We start from the raw sequence: 16,443 nt of genomic DNA, 5'->3' as shown, positions 1-16,443 counted from the left end.
TGCTCATCCAAGAAATGCATTGGATTTGAAGTAAAATAGAAATGTGGAATTTAAAGGTCTCCTTGGGGATGATTCAAATTTACTCCACTTGGTAGTCCCATTAAGGTACAGTTCTAATAAGAGAGTTGAGGGTTTATCACATGTACATATCCATAATATATTTATAAGATATCCATCTCCCCTTCTAGACTATAAGCTCATTGTGTGTAGGGAACATGTCTACTAACACTGCTTGGCATATAGTAATTGATTAACAAATGCCATCATTATTATTATTCTCTCAAGCATTTAGTTCAGTGGTCTGCATACAGTAAGTGCTCAGTAGATAACACCAATTGATTTAAAATTGCTCTTGGAAATGCTCTTAGCATTTTCAGTCTTTATCTGCCACCCAAGTTTGCATTTACTTTGCCCATGCAGCGGACACCTCGACTATGTCACCCCGTCCTAGCTTCATCCACCCTGTTCTTACCATAAATCTATAACATATGTGTTTTTCCCATCAAAATCTGAGATTCCTAAAACAAACTTCCAAAAATTGATGGAGATGTAACCATTAAATGATTTTTATGTCTGTGTCATTTCTTTTTCAATAGTAATTTCAGTTTCCCAATTTCTTTTAAAGCCAGTCACGTAGCCCAGGCATCTGTGGTAGACAATGTTCACTTCCCAGTCAAGGCCCAAAACAAGTAATGCAGCACGACACCTGTGCCCTTCAAACCTCTGCAACTATAATGCTTTTGAAGATTTGGCTCTAAGTTTGAATTTCAAAATACATCTGTGAGAGTATTGGCTCCATTTAACTGTTGGGATCATTTAGTCATGGAGCAGTGGAGAAGTACCTGATCTAAACTGTATGTTCATTATAGGCAGGGAACTTATCTGCAAATTCTGCTGCATTGCGCTCCTCCAAGCACTCAGTACAGTGCTCTGCACTTAGTAAGTGCTCAATAAATATCACTGATTGATAGTGAGATTATGGGCATCTCACCTTGAATATCATTTCTTCAGTCCTGCCCTCACGCTTCACTCCTCTAAAACCAACCTACTCATTGTATCTCGATTTCATCTATTTTGTGACCAGCCTCTTGCCCACGTCCTGTCTCTGGGATGGAATGGCCACCCTCTTAACATCTGACAGATGATTACTCTCCCCACCTTCAAAGCCTTATTTAAAACACATCTCCTTCAAGAGGCTTTCCTTGACTAAGCCCTCATTTCCTCATCTTCTATTCCCTTCTATGTCACCCTGATTTGCTCCCCTTACTCACCTCTCCCTCAGCCCCACAGCACTTATGTACAATCCATAATTTATAATAGTGTCTCTCTCCACTTCTAGACTGTAAGATCACTGTGGGCAGGGAATGTGTCCACCAGCTCCATTATATTATACCCTCCCAAGTGCTTAGTGCAGTGCTCCATACAAAGTGAGTGCTCAGTAAACACGATTGATTGTATTTCTCAGCTTTCGTCAAGATGATCTTTGAGAATTAGCTTGTGGGGTCGGGGGGAAGGAAGTGTTGCTTCCTTGGGTTGGGGCATTGCCAGTAAGAATGAGGGTGCCCCACCTCTCCTTCCAAGGAAAAGTCCGGGCAGTAGAGAAGAGGAATGCCCTGAGAGGGACCAGGGTTGGAGGGAATACTTTTAGGGGTATGGGGCCCACCCTCAATTGTACTTTGAGCACTTACTAGGTGCAGGGCTGTACTAAATGCTTGGGAGAGTATAGTACAACAGAGTTGGTAGTCTCGTTCCCTGCCCACAACAAGCCGACAGTCTGAGGAATACAGACTGCTGTGGGATAAACCCATGAAGTGAATGAGGGGAGTATTCCAATTCTCCGCCACATGCTTGAGGGATGCAGTCAGGAGAGTAGGCAAGCACACAGAAATCAGGATGCACAGAACCAGAGCTCGAGGGCAGCTGAGGCACAGGGAGCCCTTCAGTCTCCCCAAGATATTCTCCATCTTTCCAATTCTCCTTTGCTGACTTTCTGCTCCCAATCTTCTATCCTGGCACGCTAACTCCTATGTTCCTCTGTTTTCTTTAGCCCTGCCAGACAACCTGCAGTGCACACAGTTGGAGTGCACACAGTTGGAGTGCAGAGTGATTGGATCGGTAAGAGAAATGCATCAGAAATCACCTCATATTAATTATTTTACACAGACTTCTGAAGCCCACAGCGTAATATCCATCCCTTTTGTGAGTTCCCAGGCTCAATACAAAGCCTGAGTCAAGACAGACAGAAAAAAAACTTTAATTGCAACCCTCTGGGATGAGGAAAAATAGTCTAGGTCCAGAGTCAGGTTATTTGCTCTTGAAAAAATACTTTAAAGCTGGCATCAAATATTCAAGGAGTTCTTTTGAATTACCCACAATTTAGACAAATTTCTCTTGGTTTGTCAAAAGTTGTCATGAAGTCTAAAATTGGATGCTGTTCTAGTTTAGGCCTGGCTGATAATTAGTAAAGATAGCTAGAGGATTTTTTTCACTTACTCTTCCCAAGGCCCATTGTTATTAACCATAATAACTCTTATGATAATTATTTTTCTATAAAGATTCCACTCTATTCATAAAGAAAATTATGTTTTGAGAATGCCTATCAAATCCCTTTCCATTCTCCTGGAAACCAGAATCCAGTCAATTCAGAAATGGAAATCCACCCCCTTCAAATGGCTGTGGGGAGGAGAAAGCATCACCATTTCATTACCTCTTATAAATTCAGTTCAACATAAGTGAAATGGAATCATGCTCTGCGTTTTGTACAGGTAAAAGTCATTGGCTTTTATTTTGCATACTTGAGAAAGAAAGACTGGAGAGGAAAAAAGGACCTTTGGAAAAAGCATAGGATCCACTACTTGTTCACCCTTGATGGTCTATTTCTCTTTCACTGAGAAGCAGCGTGGCTCAGAGTAGCAGCATGGCTCAATGGAAAGAGGCCGGGCTTGGGAGTCAGAGGTCTTGGGTTCTAATCCTGACTCGGCCACTTGTCAGCTGTGTGACTTTGGGCAAGTCACTTCACTTCTCTGTGCCTCAGTTCCCTCATCTGTAAAATGGGGATTAAGACTGTGAGCCCCACGTGGGATGACCTGATTACCTTATATCCCCCTAGTGCTTAGAACAGTGCTTAGCACATAGTAAGCACTTAAAAAATGCCATAATTATTTTATTATTTCACTTGACCCATTAAGATTCTTTTTTATCTATCAAGTTATTTTTATTACCATGGCTGGTTCAGATCTTTGTTACACCCAGTTCTCCAATCACACAACTCTCTCGTACAGCCCACTTTTTCAGTCCATCACCAAGTCCTGTTGGTTCTACCTAAACAATATTGCTAAAATCCATCCTTTCCTCTCCATCCAAACTGCTGGTACACTGATATAAGCACTTTTAGACTTTTAGACTGTGAGCCCACTGTTGGGTAGGGACTGTCTCTATATGTTGCCAACTTGTACTTCCCAAGCACTTAGTACAGTGCTCTGCACACAGTAAGCGCTCAATAAATATGATTGATTTATTATTCCATCCCACCTTGACTACTGCATCTGCCTCCTTGCTGACCTCCCTGCCTTTCCCCTCTCCAGTCCTTACTATGCTCTGCTACCCAGATCGTTTCTCCTAAAAAATGTTCAGTCCGCATCTCCCAACTTCTTAAGAACCTCCAGTGGTTGCGGAGCCATCTTTGCAACAAACAGAAACTCCTTGCTTTTTGGTTTTAAAGCACTCAATCAGCTCACTCCCTCCTACCTTACCTCAACAATTTCCTACTACAGTCCAGCCCACATACTTCTTCACTCCTCTAGTCCTGTTTGCTCACTGTGCCACATTCTCATCTATTTTGCCACCAATCCTTTTCTGGTGTCATCCTTCTGATCTGTAACTCTTTTCCCTTTTCCTCCCCACTCCATGTACTGCAGACCATCGCTCTCCCCACATTCAAAAACTTCACTAAGGTCACAACTCCGTCGAAAAGTCTTTTAAAAAAAATCAATCCTATTGGGTACTTACTGTGTGCAGAGTACTGTACTAAGTGCTTGAGAGAGTACAATCTAACAGACACATTCCCTGCCCACAGTGAGCTTAGAGGGGAAGACAGACATTAATATAAATAAATTACAGATAGTCACAAAATTGCTGTAGGGCTGAGGGTGGGGGGTGTGAATAAAGGCAGCAAATCAGGGTGATGCAGGAGGGAGTGGAAGAAAAGGAAATGAGGACTTAAGTCGGAGAAGGCCTCTTGGAAGAAATGTGCCTTCAATAAGGCTTGGAAGATGGGGAGAGAAATTATCTATCAGATATGAAGAGGGAGGTTGTTTCAAGCTGGAGGCAGGATGTGGGCAAGAGATCTTAGTGAGGTAGAGGAGATCAAGGTGCAGTGTGTGCAGGTGAATTGGAGGAGTGGAGGGTGTGGACTGGATTGGAGTAGGTTCATTCATTAATTCAATCATATTTATTGAGCGTTTACTGTGTGCAGAGCACTGTACTAAGGTCTTGGGAAGTACAAGTCAGCAACATATAGAGATGGTCCCTACCCAACAACGGACTCACAGTCTAGAAGGGGGAGACAGACAATAAAACAAAAAAAGTAGACAGGTGTCAAAACTGTCAGAATAAATAGAATTATAGCTATGTAGCTATATGCACATCATTAATAAAATGAATAGAGTAGTAAATATGGACAAGTAAAATAAATAAAATAATAAATATGTACAAATATACATAAATGTCTGTGGGGAGGGAAAGGGGGTAGGGCGGGGGGGTGATAAATGATAATAATAATAATGATGGCATTTATTAAGTGCTTACTATGTGCAAAGCACTGTTCTAAGCACTGGGGAGGTTACAAGGTGATCAGGTTGTCCCACGGGGGGCTCACAGTCTTCATCCCCATTTTACAGATGAGGTAACTGTGGCACAGGGAAGTGAAGTGCCTTGCCCAAAGTCACAAAGCTGACAAGTGGCAGAGCCAGGATTTGAACCCATGACCTCGGAATCCAAAGCCCGTGCTCTTTCCACTGAGCCACGCTGCTTCTCACAGTGTGAGAAGGCAATGGGGAGGGGAGGAGGAGAGGAAAAAGGGGGCTCAGTCTGAGAAGGCCTTCCAGTCTTAAGGTTGACGTCTCCCTCTCGGGATAGCATCTGCAGAGTTTCCAGTCCTCTACCAGTCTCGGCTATGAGAGGGAGAGTCAAGCAGAGGCCTATCCATTCCATTCCTAGCTTGGCCAGTGGCAAGTAAATGGAAGGCAGTCTGCTACAAGTCAAAACTCACCTTTTCTGGGCAGCAGGAGCGTGGGAGATAGTCGAGGGGGAAACTCAAGTTTACTGCACAGAAAAAGGCAATGGTAAACCACTTCCATATTTTCAGCATAAAACTCTGTGGATATCATCATCAATCGTATTTATTGAGCGCTTACTGTGTGCAGAGCACTGTACTAAGCGCTTGGGAAGTACAAATTGGCAACATATAGAGACAGTCCCTACCCAACAGTGGGTTCACAGTCTAAAAGGGGGAGACAAAACCAAACATACTACAAAATAAAATAGAATAGATATGTACAAGTAAAATAAATAGAGTAATAAATATGTACAAACATATATACATATATACAGGTGCTGTGGGGAAGGGAAGGACGTAAGATGGGGGGGATGGAGAGGGGGGATGAGGGGGAGAGGAAGGAAGGGGCTCAGTCTGGGAAGGCCTCCTGGAGGAGGTGAGCTCTCAGTAGGGCCTTGAAGGGAGGAAGAGAGCTAGCTTGGTGGAGGGGCAGAGGGAGGGCATTCCAGGCCCGGGGGATGACGTGGGCCGGGGGTCGATGGCGGGACAGGCGAGAACGAGGTACGGTGAGGAGATTAGCGGCAGAGGAGCGGACAATTGCAGATGGAGCTGGGATGTGCTAGGAGAGATGTGTCCGTGGAGTCGCTATGGGTAGGAGGCGAGTCAACAGCATAAGACAAGACAAGACAAGATCTACAGCAGAATTATAAAGACTTTCAAGGTTAATTTCTCCTATAGTTTCTGACAAGTCAGATAGTACGACCAAACTAGACATGTCCTTTTTTTATGTAATTCCATATTAGCTGCTCCATGCAAGAGAGTAGTACAGTTTCTATTATTGTCGAAGTGTGCATCAACCTCAACAATTTAAAAGGGAAAATGTTCCTGTTCTAACACTGTTACTGTCATTCAGTTTCTACACAGCTCAAGGGAATAAATCTAGGTTTCAGAACACAGCTTTCTCTTGGAAGACAGAATGCCATCTATATTACTGTCAGAGTCAGGATTCTTATCAAATTGCAAGCAAAAAAAAGAAAAGTCAGTATTTCACTTCTGAGAAGCTTATGGCTTAGAGGTATCATGGAAGTCTATGGAAGCAGCATGGCTCAATGGAAAGAGCATGGGTTTAGGAGTCAGAGGTCATGGGTTCAAATCCCAGCTCTGCCAATTGTCAGCTGTGTGACTTTGGGCAGGTCACTTAACTTCTCTGTGCCTCAGTTACCTCATCTATAAAATGGGGATGAAGACTGCGAGTCCCACGTGGGACAACCTGATTACCTTGTATCCCCCCAGCGCTTAGAACGGTACTTTGCACATAGTAAGCGCTTAACAAATACCATTATTATTATTATTATTATTAATCCTGTCTTTCCATTTGATGGAACTCTTCTAGAATGTGGATGTGGTACCTATGATATATCCAAGGTTCAGTGATAAGGAAAGTTGTACAACTGAAATTGCTACCTAGTCCTTGAGGTAAAATCTTCTGGCTGCAGTGACCAATTCTTTATCTACGTGTGTGTATGCCATATCCAGAACTGGACTCCTTTTGGGAGTTAGGAAACCACACAGACCCAATCCTAGAAGATACTGCAGCCTAATAGGCCAGGAGGCCTATCAATCAATAGGATTTACTGAGCACTTTGTTCATATCATACGTTATATCTTTTTGTTTAAGTTAAATAGTACTAGAAAAGTTCAAAAATAGAAATCCAAGAAACATATTCACATAATTTACATAGACCTAAATTAGATTGTGAGGTCCTTGTTGGCACGGAAAGTACTCTGACAAGCATTTAGTACAGTCCTCTGCACATAGCAGATGCTCAATAAATAGGACTGATTAAGGACTATTGGATAGCTAGAATTCTAGGAGTTACGATGACACCAGGATTAATCTGGGAAAATTTTGTGAAAGAAGAGGACTTTAAAAGAGCTCTGAAGATAGGAAGAGATAGAGCTAATGTAAGCTGCAGAAAAGAAATTGTTGGAAGTGTTCTTCATAATTGTATAAAATCACTTTTCGCAGTTTGAAATTATCAAGTGGGTCCGTGCTTTTTTCTGTTCACAAGTAGTTTCCAAAATTAGGATTCTCTCTTTCCCCAGAAAGACATTATTTTCCTGTGTCCACTTATATGCACTCACTCCTCTAGGTGAAATTTCAGTCTGCTTCCTTGTTCCGTTGATTGTATGAAAGTGAAGATCATTGATGTTAAATGTTTCATAAAATTGTTGCTATCTTTGGATTTTAATTTTATTTGAGGTTAGAGGTTGCATAACTGAATGCACAGGTGTCTTAGCAGACTTTAAAGTAGTCAGTATTGTCAGGTATTCTGGGCACACTTCTGTCACATGAATCCTTGAATATGTTTTGGTTCATCCCAAACTCCTTTTTGATTAAAGCAATCCACTGGCCTTTGGATTGTTCTAGTGCTTTTGAAGCATGAGACCTTCTGGCTTTTAACATAATGTGAAGACTTGAGTACATCATCTGTATTTCGTTGTCTCACCTATTTTTGTTTTAACTGGTTCCCTGTTTGGAGAAGGGTCCTTGTACTCAAAGACCCTTAGCTACAAACCTTTAATGCCCTTGGTATTGAATTGTAATGAAGATGCTTATTTGGAATGTCCCCTTAGTGTTTCTACATGTATCCTGAGCACGTGTGAATACATTGTCTACAGATGCTCCTTATTAATTTCTCATACCCTTGGGATAGCCTATTAGTTCCTCCTCTAGCTTCCAATTTTTGAAAATAATTTTTCTGCCTAATATGCCCCACTGTACAGCGATGTCTTTAAGGTCAGGGGCTATGCTTTTTACCTCCATCAAATTCTCCCAGGTACTTAGTGCAATACTCTGTGCACACAAGTTCTTAATGAATAATGTTGTTTGAGAGTTTCTGTCATCCAAATTGTTCAGGAATTTTAATTTGAAAGTATTTAGCCATTTTCTATGCTTCACTGGGTACTAAAATGTGTCTCAAATGAAATAGGAACATAAATTCCTAATTTCCAGTTGAGAAAACTGAGGAAAAAGTTTCCTTTTAAATGACTTGGTTGAGGTCATTTGGAAGTTAAAAGTATCCTGGAACTAGGCTTTGCAATTTACTTCCTGTGAGTCTCATCATCTAGAATTTAGCAACTGGAAAACCACGTAATCAGCAGAGGACTGATTCCCCCACCAAACCGAATCATGAACGTAGAATTTGAGATATGTACTTTGGGCTAAATGACAGAGGATAGCCAAATGTTGTACTTGATGGCCATCATCAATTACATCCTATCAAGTTCAGCCTGCCTTTTTCTTTCATTCTATTCACCTTGAAAGTTCTCTCTAATTTTCCATCCTTTTTAGCTTTACAGATTAAGCACTTAGTCTCTCGTATTTTTCAAAATGCCAATTTGTTGATTTGTACATATGAAAATACTATTTTTTCAGGGTTTTCATATTTCAAAGGCCTCTTAATATGCCAGCTTTCAGTAAGTCACGTTTATGTGTAGGTAGAGTGAAGAAAAATGGTACAGTTTAGATTGAGGGTTTTTTTGGAGGGGGGGTTCCAACATGAATAATAATAATAATGGCATTTGTTAAGCACTTACTATGTGCAAAGCACTGTTCTAAGTGCTGGGGAGATACAAGATGATCAGGTTGTCCCATGTGGGGCTCACAGTCAATCCCCGTTTTTTACAGATGAGGTAACTGGGGCACAGAGAAGTTAAGTGACTTGCCCAGAGTTACACAGCTGACAAGCGGTGGAGCCGGGATTAGAACCCATTACCTCTGACTCCCAAGCCCATCCTCTTTCCGCTGAGCCACGCTGCTTCTCAGTAGTACAGGACGAGTATTCTGTACTATACATCTAGCAGCAGTCTGAACTTTGGTGGATTAATGCCAGGGCTCAGAGTGCTAATGGGCACCAGGCCAAGGGGAGGGACCTCTGTGGGCTCTAGCTACTTAAGCTGGGCTGGAGACTCCAATGTTGTCATAGGCAATGTGCATGATGTTATCACACAGATAGACAAAAATAATTTGCACTTGGATCTGAGCTCTCTAAGCACTTGATATTCACCCCTCCTCCAGCTCCATGACACTTATGTACAGTGGAGTTTAGTGGATAGAGCACAGTCAGTAGGACCTGGGTTCTAATCCCTGCTCTGCCACTTGTCAGCTGCGTGAGCTTGGGTATGCCACTTAAATTCTCTGAAGTAAGCCTCAGTTACTGCATCCGTAAAATGGGAATTAAGACCGTGAGCTCTGTGTCCAACCTGATTATCTCCAAAGCTTAGTACAGTGTCCGGCCCATAGTGCTTAACAAACACCATTTAAAAGAAAATCCATAATTCAGTTTAATGTCCCTCTCCCCCTGTAGACTGGAAACTCCTTATGGGCAGGGATTTCATCTACCAACCAAGTGTTTAGTACACAGATCTGCACACAGTAAGTGCTCCATAAATACCACTGATTGATAGTGACAGGAGGAGGAAGAAGAAGAGTAAACAAAAGGTAGTACCAACACATCATGAAATCAGGGGATGCCATCCTTGCACTGCAATCCCTGAACTTGGGTCCTTGCTCTCCTGACCCTCCACTCTAAAGCCAGTACTTGTGGTGGCTGAAGTGGAAAACCCTAGCAGAACTACCCAAGATGTAAAGACAACCAATGATCGCTGCCAGCAATTTTTCCAGAGCCTATGTTAAAAATAATAATAATGGTTTTTAAACACATACTATGTGTCCAGCACTGTTCTAAGCACTGGGGTAGATAAGTTAATCAAGTTGGATGTTGTCCTTGTCCCTTATGAGGATCACTCTCTATGGAGGGGAGGAGAACAAGTGTTAAATCCCCATTTTACAGTTGAGGAAACTGAGGCACAGAGATGGTAAATGACTTGCCCAAGGTCTCACAAGAGGCAAGTGTTTGAGCCGGGATTAGAAGCCAGGGCCTCTGACCCCCAGGCCTGTGCTCTCTTCACTAGGCCACGCTGCTTCCCGTTTCTAGATTCATTCATTCAATTCATTCAATCGTATTTATTGAGCACTTACTGTGTGCAAAGCATTGTACTAAGCACTTGGAAAGTACAATATAGCAACAAAGAGAGACAATCCCTGCCCACACCGGGCTTAGAGTCTAGAAAGGGGGAGACAGACATCAAAACAAGTAAATGAGCATCAATATAAATAAATAGAATTATAGGTATATACACATCAAAACAAGTAATAATAAGTAGCTGCTGCCCTCTATGCAGGGCATATTAGAATGGCAGAAGTCACAGATATCTGCAGATAGGCTAAAAATATCATGGCTCTTTTGTGTGGGAAGATAAAGGCCAGAAAAGGCTGTGCCAAGCACTGTACCCCAGGTTACTAAGACCCTGGGGTAAATACAAGATATTCAGGTCAGAAATAGTTCCTGTCCCACATAAGGCTCAAGATCTAGGGAGAGGGAAAACAAGTGTTAAATTCCCATTTTACAGATAAGAAAACTGAGGCACAGAGAAGTTAAGTTGCTTGCTCACTTGCATGCAGCAGGTATGTGGCGGGGCTGAGAATAGAACCCAGTCCCCTGACTCCCAAACCCATGTTCTTCCCTTTAGGCCATGCTACTTTCTTCTCCTCTGGGGATAGTGCAGGGTGAATAGACTAGGCCTGCTGGAGAAGGTATTTTGATTAGGTAGAAGGAAAATTTTTCTTTGAAAGTAATTTTTTTTTGTATTTGTAATGAATTACTAGGGGAGGCTATTCAATCGGTATTTGCCAGAATAGATCATTCCTCTTCGCGTGGTCCTTCTGCGTAAAACTAATTTCTAAACTCTAATAATCTGTCATGTTCCTCTGAGCAGTCTGAGGTTTTCAACTCTCTCTAGTTATGGATCTAGTAAAGGCTCTAATTGGAAGAAAATGTAACGAGAATTCCCAGTTCCCATTTCTGCCTCCCAGTGTCATGCTTTGTTTGAAGCCGCATGACCATATTGCTGAATCGGCTTGCCCCTCACTCAGGCCCCATCTATCCATCTTTCTCTGGGGTTTTCATCAATCGTATTTATTGAGCGCTTACTGTGTGCAGAGCACTGTACTAAGCACTTGGGAAGTACAAGTTGGCAACATACAGAGACAGTCCATGGCTGGTCCCCCTGTGCCTATTTGTGAGTTCGTTTTCATCCCTAAGTCTATCACCTTATTTCTTAAGGTTTCTACATGTCCAAAACATGATTCAGTGAACCTACCAGCCGGTACTGGAAAATACATCTTCCCCTGTGTCTGGAACAATGGGATTTCTACCCTCGTTCTTTGTTTTTTGTGTTTTTGGTTTTTTTGTTTGGCTTTTGTTTTTTTATTTAAAAAAAAAGCCTAACAACAACAAAATACAGCCGTTGAATTCCTGGGTGATGTTTCCCAATTCCTAGCAATTTTCTTTTTGTCTCTAATGCTCTGGTTGAGAAAAACGTTTTTGAACTCAAAGGAAAAGAATCCTTGCCTTCTTAACAAGAGAAAATAAACAGGGCAAGAAGGCAGTGCTAACAAGGTTAAAATCATATGCATATTGGAAAAATGGCTTTAATAAAGTTATAGGTGCTTTGGAATTTGGAGAGAAACATTACTTTATTGGAAGCATATTAGGGTGACTATAAATGAAGCCCCATAGCAGTTGAAAAACAAAATCGTGAATCAAATGAGAGAGTAAAGGAAGGGTATTTGAATATAAAAGTGTTTTCCAAACCTTTTCCATTATTATTTTGTGACTAAAGTTTCACCTAAAATTACAATAATTATCTCACATCATCCCAAGTATGACACGATTATCTGTTTTAAAGTGTGAACGATATATGGTCCATAAGGCTAAATAAAAATTCAAGCCAAACTGCCTGAACAATCCCTCTTCTGTAGCCACCTTCTGTTCCAACAGTCATATATCATTTTTTTCGTGTTCAAAGATGAGCCCCCTGCAAAGTGAGATCCTATGGATGAGTGTGGCTGAAAAGATCACTTCAGCAAAATTGAAGTTCCAGGAGCTTGAGTCAAGGATTCTGTGAGGCAGGAAAATTTTTAACGTATTTTTATAATTTCTTCCATATTTGTGCTAGTATTGCTTGAAGAGCAAGAGTGTCACCAAATGATACCACTGTTCTATCAGTGATCATTGTGACCAGTATCCTGGGCCCACCGACTATTGTTGGACTTTTAGGGGTGGGGAAAAGGTATCCCAGCCCCCAGGATATACGCTTGAGTTGTTTTTCCAGTAGTAGTGATGTTTTAGACAGAACCATCCACAGTCTTCCATTGCTCCTCCTGCAATCAGCAGCACATTGCAAGTTGATTGAGGTTAGGGAGCAGTCTGTGACCTCAGGGCACGGTATTTTTGATCTCTCAGTGGGACACACTGCTGTGCCCTTATCCACTTTTCAATGTTCATTCCCCCCACCCCCCACCTTTAGAGTGTAAACTTCCTGTGGGTGAGGACCACATCACTTCTTTTATGTCAAATGTGTGTGTGTGTGTGTGTTTGTGTTTAATACAAAAAAGACATTTAGGAGATACAGGACAACAAAATGGATCAAAAAGCTGAACATCCTGGAACCTCCCCAACAGGGCCATTTCTGCTGGGATTTTTATGTTTTTATAAAATAATAATAATGATGGTATTTGTTAAGCGTTTCTGTTCTAAGTCCTGGGGGCATACAAGGTGATCAGGTTGTCCCACGGTGGGGCTTACAGTTTTAATCCCCATTTTACAGATGAGGTAACTGAGGCACAGAGAAGTTAAGTGACTTGCCCATAGTCACACAGCTGACAGTTGGTGGAGCTGGGATTTGAACCCATGACCTCTGACTCCAAAGCCCGGGCTCTTTCCACTGAGTCACGCTGCTTCTCCATGTTTTTATGTTAAAGCACTTTTATGTTAAAGAGCTTACTCTGTGCCGGGCACTGTACTGAGAATTGGGATAGATACAAGCTAATCAGGTTGGACAGTCCATGTTCCACATGGAGCTCACAGTTTTAATCCCCATTTTACAGATGAGGTGACTGAGACACAGAGAAGTGAAGTGATTTATCCAAGGTCACGCACCGGAGTGGTGGCAGGATTAGAACCCAGGTCCTTCTTACTCCCCAGCCCATGTGCCTTCCACTAGGCCATGCTACTTCTCCACTTCAGCTTTCCACCTGCTTCATCCCCCAATTTGGTTTGCATTTCAAAAACCATCAATTAACCTGGACTGAAACTGCTTCTTTAGACTAAACTCCGAAGCTTGTTTTAAAATTTCCACTCCCAGTTCCACTGTCTCTTACGCTTCCACAGGTGTCCCTGTTTCTAAAAATGAGGTGTGTTAAAGGGGAAGGGGAGGTGGGGCATGCGATACATACATCCATCAAGCCATAGATTATTTCTGCCCAGATCCCTGCACCGGGATGGTGGATTTCACATCTGAGTGACTGAAAAAGCCAATGCAGGAGCACTCTCCATGCCTATTGTACAAACAAAATGTCTGTCTTGTTGCGTCGTTCAATGTTTGGAGCCTTTAACATTATTTTCCTTTTTTTAAAAAACTTCTGCCCTGAGTCACTCCTTTCTAGCTATGTATTTCATGCTGGTCTATTCTCAGCAGTTGACTCCCATTTTTCGGCGGGAATAAAGCACTGTCTGAGGCTCCTTTTACATGTTCTATAAACATTTCCTCTGCTTTCCTGGCTTTGTTTCACAATTTTAGCTCTCCATACAGCAGTTGTTTGGGTATACTGTTGTCACTCCTTCTCAGATTTCACCCTCCTTAACTGTTAAAAATGAGTCTAGCTTTGGTGCTAGGAGACTACATTCCAGAACTTCATGGTTTGTGTTCTCGTCTTGCCACTTGCTATCGAGCGTGGCTTATAAACAGTGCTGATGGAACTGCTCGAGAACCATATTTCTACCAAAATCACCTTCAACTCATTTTTTTTTTTACCCAGACCCACAGACCCATAAGAACGAGAACTAATTCCCGCATTATAGCAATGCATCCTGAATTTTTTTTTTACCAACTTACCAACTCGGCTAGCTGAGTCATTGCTTTTTTACTTAAAAACCTCTCCAGCAAGAGCTAGAGAAATCAATATCCTTCTGTGGGGTTGTGAAAATGCTGGAAACAGTTAAGCCATTAACCTTCTCCCACTCTTTTGATGGCTGCTAGAACCAACTCCCATTTCCCCAGTAATTTTTCAAAGCGCCCTAGTAATGACCTTTCAAACGTTGCAAACTTTGAACAGGGAAGGAGCTCTTTTCTCAGAAATACCTGGTGCTATCTGCTCCATTGTTAATGATATCAAATCACAAAACCCACAAATACCCTGAAATCAGGATTCCATAAGAATGGTATTAAATATTCATTTGAGTTTTATTGCTTAAGAAATAATACATGAAGTTATGGTAGTAGTTCATTTGCAGGAATATACAAAGATTAAAGGAGAAGGACAGGGAAGAGTGAAAATGTTAAATCTTGTGCCTGGCAGCATTTTTGCAAAAACGCACCAAAGTGACACTGAATAATAACCTGCACAGATTCTGAAAGTTTTATTTTATAGATTGCGGTGGTCGGGCTCTACTACTATGAAAATATCTTTGAATATAAACATTCTGACACTGCCACCTACCTTGCTGAGTGACCTTGGGCAAGCCACTTCACTTCTCGGTGCTTCAGTGCATCTGCAAAATGGGGATTCAATACCTGGGCTCTCTCGCACGTGGAATGTAAGCCCCGTATGGGACCTGATCTTGTATCTACCCCAGTGCTTAGTGTAGTGTTTTGCATAGAGTAAGCACTCAACAACTACCACAAGTATTATTATTATTATATTTCAAGGTAAAAATGAACCCATTGACTGACAGCTATTACATTTTTACATACGTATCTGCAAGAACAGTCATATAGACAAAAATACTCTAGCTAAAGTTCAATATGCTTGTTTTGACAGCGATCCATTTCTATTTACTAATATAGTTCCCTTTTTCACCTGCTCAAAAAACCAAAGGATAGTTTATCCACCATAGTGATTCTGTGAACGTAGTAACTTTGTTCCTAGTTAAAAAAGAAACCCAAAGCTGCTTTAAAATATAAATTACAAGCCTCTATTGTGTAAGCAAAGGTCTTGAGTTGGGATGCCGGGGTATTAAACGATGAGGTTTGCTTGTCGGTGCGTTGTATTCGGTTCAGTGATGACCACACAGTGTATTCAAGATTGTGTGGAGGTGGCACTGCCCTGTACTGTTTTAGAGGCAAGGCAGAAGTTCTAGCTCTCACTCTTCTTTGGCTTTTCCCCTACCTGTGTCACAGTAAATGAATCGTCTCTTGTATTGGTGTTACGGTTTCACCAGTCAGGAATACGACGTCAGTCTTTTTCACGTCTCTGACACACCTGTGTTGCAGTGTACTTGGGAGAATGAGCAGAGCCATGGACCAGATGACATCATTCTAGACTGTGAGCCCATCGTTGGGTAGGGACCGTCTCTATATGTTGCCGATTTGTACTTCCCAAGCGCTTAGTCCAGTGCTCTGCACTCAGTAAGCACTCAGTAAATACGACTGAATGAATTTTAGTCCCCGAGCTTCAATCCACCCTCAAACGTTGATTTCCTATTTTCTATGTTTTCCTTCCTGATCTTTTTGTTTTGTTTCACAAAACAAGCTTGAAATGCATTTCTACTTTGTTTTGAAGCCCATTTGATTAGACTGGGGAGGGGAAGAAACCATCAGCGAGCGTGCACAATTTACCTGTGTTTTAGGTCTCTACTTTTTCCTTGGGTGGCCGGCATAAATAAGTTCATGAACAAAGGAACATAACTGCAAGGAACAACCACCGAAAGGAAGATATCAGAGCAAGCGGTCCACGTAAAATTCTATTTTGGCAATAAAGGATAGTCAAAAGAGCAGGCTCAAATTTTAGCAACAGAAATTCGACAGTGCCCCTTGCACAGATCATGCAGTCAGTCACTCCAGAATAGATGGTGTAGAGAATAGTTTCTGGGATAAGTGGTTCCAACATATTCCGGCACGGCTTTGCAGTGCACTACCCAATAAGCTATGCCAAAGCCACTAAAGAATCTATGTCTCAGTTTCAGAGTTTCCTCTTTTCCAGAGAGCCTCTTGACTTCCCTTTCATGTGTATATTTGATGAGAATGCCGAAGACGGGATTGAA

At 41.8% G+C, this 16,443-nt stretch overlaps 1 non-coding gene across 1 annotated transcript; it reads left to right on the top strand.

The window, feature by feature from the left end:
* The first annotated feature begins 5,121 nt into the window (after positions 1 to 5,121).
* Positions 5,122 to 5,259, top strand: LOC119948973. Its single transcript, XR_005457072.1, has one exon. It is a non-coding gene; the product is annotated as a small nucleolar RNA SNORA7 (small nucleolar RNA).
* The last annotated feature ends 11,184 nt before the right edge of the window (positions 5,260 to 16,443 follow it).

This window comes from Tachyglossus aculeatus, chromosome X3, assembly GCF_015852505.1.
Source record: "Tachyglossus aculeatus isolate mTacAcu1 chromosome X3, mTacAcu1.pri, whole genome shotgun sequence".
Lineage (NCBI taxonomy): Eukaryota > Metazoa > Chordata > Mammalia > Monotremata > Tachyglossidae > Tachyglossus > Tachyglossus aculeatus.
This window is presented reverse-complemented; position numbering and strand designations above follow the sequence as displayed.